At 45.5% G+C, this 10020-nt stretch overlaps 1 non-coding gene across 1 annotated transcript; it reads right to left on the bottom strand.

Moving 5' to 3' along the window:
* Positions 1-4321: 4321 nt before the first annotated feature.
* LOC115064068 lies at positions 4322-4428 on the bottom strand. The gene has a single exon (XR_003843935.1). It is a non-coding gene; the product is annotated as a U6 spliceosomal RNA (small nuclear RNA).
* Between the last annotated feature and the right edge of the window lie 5592 nt (positions 4429-10020).

Genomic DNA, 10020 nt, shown 5'->3' with positions numbered 1-10020 from the left:
GTAAGGGTGTACCATGATGGGAGCATGGAGAAGGGAGCCTCTCACCTCCTGACAGCTAGGAATGAAAAACCAAAAAGACAGGAAAGGTCTGAGGTCTAACTGCCCTTTTAAGAGCACACTCTTAATGACCCAACTCCTTCCTATGAAGTCCCACCATGACGGAAGCAAGCTGGGGAGGAAAGGGTTTATTTGGCTTATATTTCCACACTGGAGTCCACCATTGAAGAAAACTAGGGCAGGAACTCAAACAGGACTGGAACCTGGAAGCAGGAGCTGATGCAGAGGCCGTGGAGGGGCGCTGCTTACTGGCTTGCTCCTCATGGCTTACTCAGCCTGTTTTCTTGTAGAACCCAGGAGCACCAGCCCAGGGGTGACACCACCTATGATGGGCTGGGCTCTCTGACATCAATCACTAATTAAGGAAGGCGTTTTCTCAACTGGGGTTTCCTCTTCTCACGTGATTCTACCTTGTATCAAGCTGACATAGATCTATCCAACACGTCCATCTGACAGGTTCCACTGGCGTCCAGTTCCATCGTGGGATGGCTATCAACATTTCGGCTGTCTCCACAGCACTCACCTGTGCCTAGTGGCTCTTTCATCTATCGAGATCTCTCTCTCTCTCTCTCTCTCTCTCTCTCTGTCTCTCTCTCTGTCTCTCTCTCTCTCTCTCTCTCTCTCTCTCTCTCCCTCTCGTTCTGCTAATGTGCATTCTGGTAGTCATTGCACTGAATCTGGAGACCAGTCTGAGGACTGTTATGATCTTGACAGGGTGCAGTCTTCCACCCCATGAACATGTGGTGCTCCCCTCCACACACACACCCCAACCCCACTTACTTAGGCATTTACTGTCTATCAGAAGACCCATGGAGTGAAGGTTTGGTCCCCTGGGTGTCTTCAGGTCTTTGGAGTGATGCTCTCACAGTGGATTTGAGGAGCCCAACCCATCAGTCCTTCTCTCTTTGCTTCAGGCCAGGGGCTGAGCTGCTCACTCTCCTTTACAGTTTTCACCTCTTCCATCCCATATTCACACCAAAGGCCCTGAGAAACGTCTCTAACTTATCTTGGGCAAGAATCTCCAGAACTGTGTGCTATGTAAGCATTTTGTCTTTATAAGTTAATTATCTTGGGTGTCTCATTATAGTGACAGAAAGCTGGTTGACACAATGCTATATTAAATTGCCTTTAATGTGTTAAATGCAACTCACATTTCCAGGATAAAACTCATTTAGTTACAGCGTCTGAGCCTTTTTATATGTTGCCGAATTTAGTTTGCTAGTATTTTTGTTGAATATTTTTACATTTTTAATCAAGAGATGTTTGTCTGCAGCTTTTGTGTATGTTGTCTTGGTCTGGTTTTGATGCCAGTGGAATATTGGCCGAATAGATAAGGTTGTAAGTGCCTATGGATAGTTTGACCATTTGGCAAAAAATTTTGCTTTAGACGAGCACCAGAAAACTTTTTCTTTATGGAAGATAAATGCTACTTTTAGAACCTCAAATGGTCTCTGTTCATCTTCTCCATCTCTTCATCCTCCAGTTTAGAATTTTCAGGTTAAGTCTCTTACTTGACTCATGACTTAGTCAGGGTTTGTATTCCTGCACAAAGCACCATGACCAAGAAGCAGTTGGGGAGGGAAGGGTTTATTCAGCTTACACTTCCACACTGCTGTTCATCACCACAGGAAGTCGGAACTGGAACTCAAGCAGGTCAGGAAGCAGGAGCTGATGCAGAGGCTAAGGAGGTATATGACTTACTGGCTTGCTTCCCCTGGCTTACTCAGCCTGCTTTCCTATAGAACCCAGGACTACCAGCCCAGGGATGGCATCACCCACAATGGGCCCTCCCACCATTGATCACTAATGGAGAAAATGCCTTACAGTTGGATCTCATGGAGGCATTTCCTCAAGGGAGGCTCCTTTCTCTGTGATAACTCAGGCTTATGTCAAGTTGCCACACAAAACCAGTAGAGATCATTTATTCATTTATTTCTCTCTCTCTCTCTCTCTCTCTCTCTCTCTCTCTCCCTCCCCCCTTCCTCTCCCCCTCCCCCCTCATGTTGCTTTGTTTCTTCTTTGGAAACTTCTTCAAGATGTATCCTACTGAATATATATATACATACATATACATATATTATTCATTATATGAGGAAATCTGTTTAATATGTTAACACTCAACATGTTGGTACATAGTCTGGATTCTGGAGACAACCAACATGGCGGTCCCTAGCTGGAGCTTTGAAGATGCCATTTATTTTTAGCTATTGCTTCTGCACTAATAGCTCCTGCTTGCTCTTGTCTCCTTCCTGAGCTTCTGTTACCGTGAACTAGCTCTCAGATTTTCTTAACTCTTCTCCATTTTCCCCATCTGTTGTATTTTTATTCTGATGCCTAAGCTATTTCCTCAACTTTATTTTTCAACCTGTTTTTGAAATTTCTGCCACATACACATTTAACTTCAAGAATTTCTTATTTTACTTTTTTGTTTTTTGTTTTTGTTTTTTTTTTTTTTTTTTTGACAGGGTCACACAGTATAGTCTTGGCTGTCCTGGAACACACTGTGTAGACCAGGCTGGCCTTGAACTCATAGAGCTCCTCCTCTCCTGCCTCTGCCTCTGCTTCTTGAATAGGATTGAAGGTGTGCACCATCACGTTCAGCTCTTTCTTATTTTCTGAATGTTCTTCTTTATAGAATTCTATTTTGCTTTTGATAATGTACTTTCCTATGTTCCAAAGATGTCAAGATTTTCCAAAGTCTTCTTGTACTCTTCTCGTTGTGCATTTCCTCATTTGTATTCCCCTTGTAATAGTTTAGGTGTGAAATATCTCTGACACGCTGTGTGTGAGCTGCCATGTGGGTGCTGGGAAGTGAACCCAGGTCCTCTAGAAGAACAGCCAGTGCTCTTAACTGCTGAGCCATCTCTCCAGCCCTAGATGTGCTTTTTAATAAAGACTTTCAGCCAATCTTACTTTAGTCCCACCCCACAAACTTCTACTTCAGGGAAAAAGAACAAACATAGAATACTTTGAGAAAACAATATATATCAAAAAGACAATAAAGGAATGTTACAAAGAAAACTTCTACACACAGCGACTGAACAACTTAGATGAAATAAACCACTTCTTAGCGAGTGGTAGGACATTAATTTGAAATATATAACTTGAATATCTTTTTATACTCATTAAGAAAACCAAATTCACAATTAAAATCATCCCCCCAAAGATATTTTCAAGCTATATATCTATGCTGGTTTTCCAGTTGTTCTATCTGTGGTTGAAAAGAGTATTAAATCCACAGCTATAATTATGGTTTATTTGCTATGCTTAGCTCTATCAGCTCTTGCTTGACAGAGTTTAAAGCTTTGTTACTTGGCGAATATGTTTCAAGTTGCTATGTCTTCTCCATGGGCTGACCCTTTCTCATTACGTAGTATCTTTTTTTATCCTTGGTATTTTTATCTGATATTAATATAATCATGTATACTATCCTTCGATTACTATTCTATATAACATATCAATCCCCATTATAACTTTCAAATTGCCTCTGCTGTTGTATTTGAAATGAAAAATTTTAGGGTTTTTTTTGTTGTTTAATGTGCATGAATGTTTTGCCTGCATGTGTGCATTTGTACTCCATGAGTCCCTAGTGCCCTTGGTGACACCAGAAAAAGGTAGTTAAGAGTCACATTGTAGGGGCTGGGAACCTAACCTAAGAACAGCAAATGCTCTTAACCAGTGAGCCAACTTTCCATTCCTGAAAGGAATTTCTTACAATAACATATAGTCAGTCATTGTTTTTCCAATCTTGTTTCCTTTTGAGAGTGAGGGTCTAGGGAGACAGGGTCTCACTATATAGGTCAGGCTAGCATAGAACTCACTACATAGTGCAGGCTGGCCTCCCATTAACGACCATCCCCTGCTTCTTCCACCTAAGTGCTGGCTTTACAGACAAGTACCTCCATGTCCAGTTTCAATCTTGGCCTTTTAATTAGTGTATTTAGACCATTTGTATTTGATATAATTAATTACTTATATGTTAATGCTTAAATCTGCTGTTTCATCTTTATTTTCTACTTGGGTTCTTTTTTCCTCTCAATTCTGTTTTCATTTTTTATGTCCTTTTATGGATTCCTTGAACTTTTTTCTTTTTTTTTTTCTTTTTTAAGAATGTCATTCTGAATATTCTTTTTTTTTTTTTTTGAGACAGGGTTTCTCTGTATAGCCCTGGCTGTCCCGGAACTCACTTTGTAGACCAGGCTGGCCTCAAACTCAGAAATCTGCCTGCCTCTGCCTCCCTAGTGCTGGGATTAAAGGCCAGCGCCACCCGGCTCAATGCTTCACGAATTTGCGTGTCATCCTTGCGCAGGGGCCATGCTAATCTTCTCTGTATCGTTTTAAGTTTAGTATATATGCTGCCGAAGCGAGCCTCTGAATATTCTTGAATGTATCCTTCTGCGTACCTTTCCTTGGGTTCCTGTTTGGCATTGTAACTCACCACAGTCTCCTGGTAGCTATCATTTTATCAGTTTGGATGTACTATACACAATATTACCATATTTTTATTTATCTTTCCTATTTAAAATACAGTTTTTTAAATACTTCCAGCTATAGTAACATTTAAAAAACACATTAGATCATGCTGTAATTTGTCTTTCAACATTCAACAGTCAAGTATACTTCAAAAAACTCCGGAAGAGAAAATTGAGTCTGCCCATATTTTTATTCCTTTTTTGGTTGTTTTTCTTTCCTTCTTCATGGTCTACGGTCCTTTCTTCTGTCACTTCCTTTCTGTTGTGACTCTTCCCGGCAGCTGTTCTCCTGAGCGAATGTGCACCGTGTGTATGTTAACGCCAGGCCCGAGTGGCGGTCAGATGACAAACCCACGCCAAGCTGGTCCTGTCCACTGCGAGGGTCTTGATCAAATTCAGCTGTCAGGCATGACGCCACGCCCTTTCACCTATTGTGCCATCATGCTGCTCCTCTGTAGCCATTAAAAACCAAAACAACAAACAACCCCAAAACCACAGCATTTTCTTTATATTTATTTATTTTTACATATATGAGTAATTTGTCTTAGCGGTAATAGAACTCACATCTTCTGCAAGAACAATATGTGTTTTTAATCACTGAGCATCTTTCTAGGCCCCAGGAGCCACTTTTCTCTTGGTTTTCCTTTGACTGGGGTTGTGCTAATCTCTCTCTCATTCTGAGCAGCTGTTTCCACTAAGCAGAGGGTAGTGGCTGACAGAGCTCAAGCTTCCATGGCTGCTGCTTCAGAGTAAGCTCTCATCCAGTTGCTTTCCCCACAACCAGATCATCTCAATTCCAGCACCCACCAATTTTCTCTCCTCCTCCTGCCCCCAATTTGGTTTAATTTTTTTTTCTAATTCTTTGTATAACAATTGACTTATTTAGACCTGAGCTTTTTCATATTACGACAAGAGGCTCACTTACCTACTTTACAGGGCTTTCGCTGACACAGTTTCCACAGGGCAGGGGGGTGGGGGGGGCGCTGTCACTAGCAGGACGAGACAGAAGTCTGACTCTCTGCTCAGCGTCCACTGAGAATTCTCCAGAGAGAATTCCTTACCTCTGCAGGCCAGGGTGAGGGTTGACCTCCCTTACCACACTGGTGACATTTAGTTACCACTGACTCATGGTATAAGTCCTGACTGCCTGCTAGGCCTCATCTGATACCCCGGCAAAGGAGAGGAGTGGTGCTTGGTTACTCGGGGTGGAAGAAGGAGGTAGCCAAGCTTTGCCAGGTCTCCAGTGACACCAGCTGTGAGTAGCTTGTTACTAAGTTGCTCTCTTCATGCCTTTCTTGGAGACAGGATCTTTCTGTGTAGCCCTGGCTGTCCTGGAACTCACTCTGTAGACCAGGCTGGCCTAGAATTCATTCTAGTGAGTGTGTTGGGATAACTTAAAACAGCGGACTGAGACCAGGAATGGAAGTTCAATCTCTGAGTGGGAGTGGCACTCTAGCCACCCCCTGCCCCCTTTTTGGTTTAGGATTGAAAAAGAGCAGATATTAAGTTTGGTTTCTGTCTTGCTAGACCACTCCTTTGCTGGTCAGTTGCTTTGGGAAGGCTTTTCATGGAGTGCCCGGTCTTGTGATCTCCCAGTTTCAGGGGTTCTGGGTTGCTAGCATCTTCAGCTCAACCCACCTGAGTATATCAAACAGCACTGGGGACCTTGCCACTGTGCCTGCCATCCCTGGGCCCCACTGCTCCAAACCAGCATTCCTTCTGTTCCCACCTTTCAGAGCCTGCCTGAGCTCCTGTGATACACAGGAAGGAAGGAGAGAAGTCTGTGACTTCCATTGTCCCCGGAAGTTTTTGATGCATTTTTTTTCCCCCTGTTCTTTTAAGTGTAGAAACACTCATTTACATGTGCCTCAAATCACAGGCTTTGGAACAGGATGTGGAACATTACCATGGGGCTTTGCTTAGAAACCAGGGGGCCCGGAACCTGGAAGCATCATCCACAGCTGTGTGCCCCAAATCTCCCAGCAGAGCGGGAGCAGAACCGGAATGCACTGTCGCTCGTGCGATTCTGCAGCTGGTACACTCTCTTAGGCTTCTAGCCTAACGTACCTAAGCTCAAATACTAGAAGAGTGGTCTCATGGGCTCAGACCAGGCTGGCCTCTTCTAGATTCAGATGACAGGGCTATCTAGTTAGAGAGCAGGAACTGTCCATCGGAGGCGCTGTCCAGCAGGGTCACCAAAGGTCTGGCCTCTGTACCATCGGTCTGCTATGTTAGGATTGCAGGTCCCCCCAACCTGCCCTAGAAGGTGGGTATTGCAGGAAAGGGGTGAGGGTTTTGCTCTTTCAAGCTTTGTTATGGAGGGAGAGGGGGAGAGATTCATGATGGCCTGACCCTCTTCAAAGTGCAACGGACTCTGTGATTCCCTTGAAGCAACTGTTGAATCCCTGTTGCCCAGGATGAGAGACCACCCATCGTTGGTTGGGAATCGTTTCTGGGAATATTGGCTCGGTGAGGAAGGCCAAGGCAGTTTTAGTTTACGGGAAGATGCCTGAGCAGCAGGGTCATGGAGCTTCCTCTAGGGGAAGCAAGATGGGAACAGGCTAGTTAGAAGCAGCAGACAGCGGAAGACTAATGGGATTAATGTTTGTGATTCGTTAGCAGAAGATTCTGGAACCTTTCCAGCTCTCCTCAGCAAATGGCCCAAACTGCCCCCTTAATAGCATTAAGTGAAATTACACATCAGAGAGGCTGGCTGATCGATCTCCTTGGGGCTTCTGGGAGGCTCTGAATTGGGGGTGGGGCTGATCCTTTGTGGGAGCTGCTATCACTTCTCTGACAGCAGCTGTAGCGTCACCCCACTCTATTGGGTCAGTTTTTCTCTCCCCTGCTAGGGAGGACCAGCGCCCAAACAAGCATCTTTGGCTCATAGTCAAAGCTGTCCCTCACCAGCTCCCCAGTCTACAACATTGATACCCGCCCTCAAAAGGAAGCCAGGCAAAGAGAACTTCCCAGAGAGTCCAGACATTCCCATGGCTGCAAGTCTGAGGCTGGAGAGATGTCCTGAGAAGAAAGACCATGTGGAACTTGCCAGAGTGGGGAGCTGGGGTGGGGTGGGGTGGGGGTGGGGGGACCAACTTCTTTTCTCAGCCGGAAGATGTCTCTAAGTATCTTATAGGCATGAGATACCACTTGCTAGGTACCACTGCCCACCATGGCCAGGTTCTGCTAAGTTCTTGGAGCTTCTCAGGAAAGGCTCTGCAGCCTCAGGCCATTTGTTCAGGTTCTCCACTGCCACCATAATCCATCTCTTCTCTCCCCAGCACAAGATACATAACCTTATCCCCCATATCCTACCCTCCTTTACAGTGGGGCACTCTGAGCATGGATAGGCCACAGTTCTCCAGAGAAGCCAAGCAGATAGTAAGCTCAGTGTCTCCATCTGCCCAGGAGAGTCTTATCTCTACTTCATCAAACAGGAAATCAATTCCGGTGATTACCCTATTTCCTCAATTTTAATATCCCACTGATTATGCGAACGCTCCCTTGATTCAATAGCCGCCTCCCCCACCTAAAAGTGAAACTTCACAATAAATATGCACATCTATTTTAAGACCCATGCCTATTTCAGAAATGTTAAGATGTGTGCTGGGAAAGGGGAAAGATGCGTATTATAATTAAGAGAAAATGGTAATTGAGAGATAGTCGAGCCGATTGCCTGATTGAATTCATCAGTAAATGCAGTCGGCAGGCATCATTGGTCTGCACCATGGAGAAAAGGCTTTTTAGTGAGAGAGTTGTGTGTGTTGGTGAGTATCCTGGCCAATCCCTCAGATGCTAGAGTTTCCTCTGCCCATAGGGTAGACTGGGGGCCACAGTCACACCTGGCATCTCATTCCAAATACTAATGGGCAGAAAAGTTACAGACAACTCCTCTCCCTCTTTTCATCAGATCCTCCGTCACTGCCCAAGGGTTCAGATCTCCTATGGTGTCACCAGCATGAAAGCCTCCTATTTCTGAACTTTGTTCTGGAACATCCTTGCTTCCTTTGTAAATACCAGCAGCAAGGCACCATGAAACAGAAGAAATTGAGGCAGGATGATCCAGAATTGCAGGATGACATTTATCCCCAGATATACAGACAGAAGCATGGTCCTGAGAAACAGCAAGACTAGTTGGACCCCCACTAGTTGTGCCAGAAGAAGGTAAGTATATACTGTTTTAGGACAGAAGTGAGCTCGTCTAAGCTGGAATGTACCTGGTTTGTGCTAATCTATCGTCAGGCATATTCCTGGCATCAGGGTCTAGTTGAAAATCCAGAACCCACTGGTTGTAGTTTGCAGTGAAACTTCAGGAGCAACAAACTAGAGGGCTACAGATGCATCGTGGTAGTTACAATTCAAGATGGCTGCAGTCACGTCAATCTGAATCCATATAGACTTTTGACAGAAGTGCTGGGAATTCTCCTCCAGCCCACCGTCTGGCTGAAGCATCAGTGTGAGCGGTATCACTGCCCCATCCCCCTTCTCTCCCAGACACTCTACAGAGCAGCCTGCAGCCAGACGGCTGGTGCTACGGCTCCGGGCCCAGCCCCTTCAGGCCCCAGCCTGTGCGTATGGGGTCTCCCTAACCTTGGATTCCTGTCTGTTTCTATCAATCTGTTGTTCTGAGAAGGAAGTAAGGTGTTTATTAGACAAGTACAAGATCATGTGAGGGGACAAGAGCTGGTGACAAGCCAACAGAACGTCAAGAATGCATAAGGTGTAAGGTGGAGGCTGATGGGAACATTTTGTAAAGAAAATGAAAAACCTCAATTTTGATTCCTGCTGGGAAAAGAGAGAGAGAAAAAAAGAACCAACACCAAGAGGGATGGAGCCTTTGCAGGTGACGGACAACTCCGTAAAAAAGTAGAGCACTTCTCACCTTTCACCTTTCATCTTTCCCCTCACACCTTACTACAGTCCATCTTCTCTACACTTCTAAATTTTCTATTTTTTCTCTATCTTTCACGCAGTGGCTCTCTGCCTAGGGGTTAGGAGACAACCCCTGCCTATAGGTGCTTGGAAATGTGTGGATGTCACAAAGCCGAGGTTCTGGTGCCGTTGAATGGATGGGGCCGAGGACGCCAAGAATAACTGAAGCTTTGGGGATAGTTTTGCCCAAGAAAGAATGACCTCTTCCAAATACTAGTGCCAGGCAGAGAATCAGCCTGACATGCCCTTTGCCTGTTAGCATACTCCTGTCCTGGACTGCGGCAGGACCTGTCCCTGCCATTGGCATGCCTTTGTCCTCTTGGGCAGGGGCATGACCTCTCCCCACCATGGGCATGCCCCTGTCCAGGGCTGCGGCAGGACCTGTCCCCACCATGGGCATGCCCTTGTCCAGGGCTGCGGTAGGACCTGTCCCCACCATGGTTATGCCCCTGTCCAGGACTGCAGCAGGACCTGTCCCCACCATGGGCATGCCTCTGCCCAGGGCTGTGGGCAGGACCTGTCCCCACCATGGGCATGCCTCTGCCCAGGGCTGTGGGCA

This window comes from Mus pahari, chromosome 5, assembly GCF_900095145.1.
Source record: "Mus pahari chromosome 5, PAHARI_EIJ_v1.1, whole genome shotgun sequence".
In the NCBI taxonomy this organism is placed as follows: Eukaryota; Metazoa; Chordata; class Mammalia; order Rodentia; family Muridae; genus Mus; species Mus pahari.
The sequence above is the reverse complement of the archived record's forward strand: the minus strand, read 5'-3'. Positions and strand labels throughout refer to the sequence as shown.